Genomic DNA, 5,359 nt, shown 5'->3' with positions numbered 1-5,359 from the left:
TAATTTTTAGGAGTTTGTTTCTTTATATAATAAAAAATATTTAAATGTTAATTGATATATATATAAATATATATATATATTTACCTTCAAAAGTTTTTTTTTTTTTCTTTTCGCCTAAAATAATTTTCCTGGGTAAAATACTCACAGTATTTTAAAGGCTATTTGGATGGTAGAGAATATTTGAAAACTTATAAGAAATTGAATTCATGTTGTCAAACATAAAAATTAGTTCATTTTAATGAAAACTAAAACACTAAGGAGAGATAATTTTGTTTATTTAATCTAATAGTTGCTACATTATCTCTGTTTCATTTATAGCTAACATATCCTAGAACAACTGTTATCATAGGCAGAGTGATCATTATAAAGTATTTGTCTGGAATAAGGTGTAGGGAAATTTGAAAACCCTTAAGCTATTATGTCTAACAAAGGATAAATGCTACAATTGGCAGGGGTTGGCAGGTACCGTCAAAGAATATAGAGAAACTACTTAGTTATATTTTGAGAGATAGGTAGGAAATATACATTTTTCCCAGTTGGATAGAATTTTTAAAGTATATTTTCTTTTAATCTCTACATATTATAATATACTTTATCACTGAATTGTTACTTTTACATACTATTATCTAACCTTTCCTATGATGCCATATTATTATATTATTTTTTTAAATATAACCTATAACACTTAAAGGAAAGTGTACTTCCTTTGTATTCTAGTTATAAAGTTTTAATATAGAAATTTGACAGGTTATTTTCAGAGGATATAAAGTACAATTTCTTTCCTACCAATTTGAAAGCTACTTGTCAGAAGTATACTCTTCTGATTTTCGTCTAACACAGTCCTTTTGTTTAAAAAGGTTAATAGTAATATAGAGTGTATTGAAGAGACTTTGTTTTCTCTTGAGTAGTTGTACAACTTTTTTGGTTTTTTAGTTTTTATTTATTTATTTCAAGAGAGGGGAGGAGGGGGAGAGACTGAGAGAGGAAGAGAAAGAATACCAAGAAGGCTCTGCACTGTCATTGCGAGGCTCCTACGCTGGGCTCGAACCCACTAACCATGAGATCATCACCTGAGCTGAAATCAAGAGTTGGATGCTCAACCGACTGAGTCACCTAGGCTCCCTAAGTAGTTTCACAGCTTCTTAAAACTAACTTGTTAATTTATCTTGAAAGTCCAGAATTTATCCAAGAAAGTGACTCTTTATACCTTTAATTAGGCTTATACTACAAAAATATACTGTATACTTCCCCAGGAATACTACATATGAGATCTTTAAAAAAAATTTTTTTTTCAACGTTTATTTATTTTTGGGACAGAGAGACAGAGCATGAACGGGAGAGGGACAGAGAGAGAGGGAGACACAGAATCGGAAACAGGCTCCAGGCTCTGAGTCATCAGCCCAGAGCCCGACGCGGGGCTCGAACTCACGGACCGCAAGATCGTGACCTGGCTGAAGTCGGGCGCTTAACTGACTGCGCCACCCAGGCGCCCCGACATATGAAATCTTTAAAAGTTGACTAACAGGAACTGCTGTTTCATATTCAATAACTAGTTGCTGGGTATTATAGTCAATTGTTTCTTCTTCTTTCTCCTTTCTTCTTCTTCTTGTTCTTCTCTTTCTTCTTCCTCTTCCTCTTCCTCCTCCTCTTCCTCCTCCTCCTCCTCCTCCTCTTCCTCCTCCTCCTCCTCCTCCTCCTCCTCCTCCTCTTCTTCCTCCTCCTCCTCCTCCTCTTCTTCCTCCTCCTCCTCCTCTTCTTCTTCTCCTTCTTCTTCTTCTTCTTCTTCTTCTTCTTCTTCTTCTTCTTCTTCTTCATGTTTATTTATTTTTTGAGAGAGAGAGCAGGGGAGGGGCAGAGAATGAGGGAGACAGAGAACCCCGAGCAGGCTCCACACTGTTAGTGTGGAGCCCGATGTGGGGCTCATGCTCAGAAACTGTGAGATCATGACCTAAGCTGAAATCAAGAGTCAGATGCTTAACTGATTGAGCTACCCAGGCACCCCTGTAGTCAATTTCTGTGAGCTTCCAATACTAGCAGATAGTTATAGGTGAATAAATTGCTGTCGTTGTATTTGAGAACTATTTTAAATTTTACTTTAATTAGATTTTCCTACTCATTCCATTTCTAATTAGGAAAAGTAAGCCACAACAGAATTGATTTACCCAAGATCACTCAGGAAAGCTATATAGTGTCTTGACTCCAGAGTTTTCACTCTTAAGAGAGCATGCTCTGGAAAGAGACCTAGATTGAGTTCCCAGCTCTACTCCTGTGCACTGTGCTTAGAACATTATAGGAGCTCAATAAATGTTATTATCATTTATTATTAAAATCTGTTGTTCCCATCTTTTCCAATTTTGACTTTGTGTTTAGCGAATTGTGTATACCATTCATTCTGATCTTGTATAAAAGTAGTTCACTCTTGGGAGGATGTAATTTTAACATTTTTTATGAAGACCATATGAAGGCTGTGTATGTGGTGGCCTTTGGTGTGACACTGCTTTTAATAGGAATGTAGCATTATATGCTGTAATTGAGTCCATCTTTGAAAAGGAGTATGATTTTATTTTATTTATTTTTTTCGCAGTTCTTAAAATTTTAATTCTCTTGTGCAAAAAATATATCTTTAGTTAAAAAGAACAAGAATTTATTTTGTCCAGATGAACCTGATTTTTAATTTCTTGACTGTATACACACCACAAAACTGCCCCCCCCCCAACTACGTTTGGCAGTCGTATTTGTAGTATATTATATTTACATCTTATTTTGGAAAGATTTGACATCCATAGTCTCCTTTAGGAACCTTGATTTGTTTATATAGATCTTGTTTTTGGTCCTTCAGCAAAGCTTTATAAATTCTTTTAAGAAATGGATCTAGTTCATTTTTGTTGGTTTTATTCCTAGGAATTTGATAATTTCTGTTGGTCCTGTGAATGGAATTTTCTCCTCACTATGTTTTCTAAATAGTCATTGTAATATGAAGGAAAGCTATTAATGTTTTTGGTTGACTACATAGTTTGACCATCTTTTAGAATTCTTATTAGTTTCAATAATTTCCCACTTCAGTTCTTAGATTTTCTAGGTTTATATTCAAATCATCTACAAATAATGGTGATGTTTATTTTTTTCTAATTGGTACTATTGGTTTTTCTTAGTTCATTTAGTGATTAGAATCTCCAAGTAATCTTACATGGTGACAGTGGATTTTGGATATTCCTATCATTTGTTGAATCCTTTGGATCTGAGAGAATTGAAGACATTTTTCAACCCAGAAAAATTCCTTTTATTTCTTTGGTTATTTATCCTCTAGTCTGTCTTTCTTGATCTTCTGGCCTTCCATCTTCCATGTCTCTCTTCTTCATTTTCCATTTCACTACTGTCTTTATGTTTTGGGTTTGTTTCCCTGGAAGCCGAGCTTGAGATGGGGACTGTAAGGACAGGCACTTACTGAAGGAACATTCTTTTTTTTTTTTTTTTTAAGGAAAATTTACCTCTTTTAATATTGAGAAGACTCAGTATTCTTAAGTAACCAAAGACCTGATAAAAAAGACAACATGAAGTTATTTTGGTAAGATACAAAATCATTGTTGTCTAGGAAGATTAAAGTACAAAGAAAAACCTTTTACAAGTTCACAGTCTCTTATTACCTCGAATAGAATAGTCCAGGAAAAAAAAAATGTCCTTTTAACAGAAAATTTTAAATTACAGTTTTATATAAGTACACTATTGATATTAAAGCCTATTTTTAAATTTTATTTTATTTTTTTAAATTTACATCCAAATTAGCATATAATGACAACAATGATTTCAGGAGTAGATTCCTTAGTGCCCCTTAACCATTTAGCCCATCCCCCCTCCCACAACCCCTCCAGTAACCCTCAGTTTGTCCTCCATATGTATGAGTCTCTTCTGTTTTGTCCCCCTCCCTGTTCTTATATTATTTTTGTTTCCCATCCCTGATGTTCATCTGTTTTGTCTCTTGAAGTCCTCAGATGAGTAAAGTAATATGATATTTGTCTTTCTCTGACTAATTTCATTTAGCATAATACCCTCCAGTTCCATCCACGTAGTTGCAAATGGCAAGATTTCATTCTTTTTGATTGCTGAGTAATACTCCATTGTGTCTGTATATATATATACCACATTTTCTTTATCCATTCATCCATTGATGGACATTTGGGCTCTTTTCCATACTTTGGCTATTGTTGATAGTGCTGCTATAAGCATGGAGGTGCATGTGTCCCTTCAAAACAGCACACCTGTATCCCATGGATAAATGACCAGTAGTGCAATTGCTGGGTCGTAGGTTAGTTCTGTTTTTAGTTTTTTGAGGAACCTCCATAGTGTTTTCCAGAGTGGCTACACCAGCTTGCATTCCCAGAAAAGGAGTATGATTTTAATATCAAGCTCAATTGACTAGACGGCAGGATTTACTGTGATCTCTTTTCCAGCAAAGAAGAAGTTTAATTTAACAGTCTCTGTGTGTTAGTACTGTGTATTAGTACCTAGATAGAAAATGAATATAGTCTCAGCCACTTGGAAAAGTAGGAGATTCTTGATATCCTTTAATAGCGGAGCCTTTGAAGTATTAAGTATTGTCTCAAATGTATTAGTACTGTTTCAACTCTGAATTTTAAATTTGTTCAGATCATCACTGACTGCTTTCATATGCTTTGATTCTTTCATACCTATGTCTTTGGTGTGTGGGGCTCTAGTTGATGCTTTTCATTGCTTCTGTGGATCTGTCTTAAGATTTACCAGTTCTTCTGTCTTCTCTGATCTGTTAAACCCATCCAATGGATTTTTATTTTAGTTACTATATTTTTCAGGTATAGAATTGCCATTTGGGTCTTTTTTATAGTTTCCATTTCTCTAAAGTTCATTTATTAAGCTATATATTTTTAAGTTGTTTAAATATATTTATAACGGCTACAACAAGGTCTTTGCTAATTCCAGTAGCTGGGCCCTTGCTAGATTGGTTTTTGTTCACTCTTTTTTTCTTTGATTATGGCTCACACTTTTATTAGTAATTTTTATTGTACACTGGACATTGTAGATGGTACATTATAGAGATTCTGTTTTCTGTTATTCTCTGAAGAATATTGATTTTTGTTTTTTGTAGGTAGTTCGGTTAGTAGCTGATGATCTTGAACTTACATGGGCATGATTAGACAGGTTTTTAGGGGAACTCTGGAAAAGCTCAAGGTACATAATCTTTACATTTTTTTAATGTTTATTTTTTAGAGAGACAGAGACAGAGCATGAGTGGGGGAGGGGCAAAGAGAGGGAGGGGGACACAGAATCTGAAGCAGGCTTCAGGCTCCCATACAGACCCCTGTGTGGGGCTCAAACTTCATGAACT

General features: G+C 34.7%; 1 protein-coding gene across 1 annotated transcript in view; it reads left to right on the top strand.

Annotated features, from left to right (window-relative positions):
- The window catches only part of BRIP1 (BRCA1 interacting helicase 1), a 207,437-nt gene that overhangs the window by 160,433 nt on the left and 41,645 nt on the right, over nucleotides 1-5,359 (top strand).

Source organism: Felis catus, chromosome E1 (genome assembly GCF_018350175.1).
Source record: "Felis catus isolate Fca126 chromosome E1, F.catus_Fca126_mat1.0, whole genome shotgun sequence".
Classification (NCBI taxonomy): domain Eukaryota; kingdom Metazoa; phylum Chordata; class Mammalia; order Carnivora; family Felidae; genus Felis; species Felis catus.
This window is presented reverse-complemented; position numbering and strand designations above follow the sequence as displayed.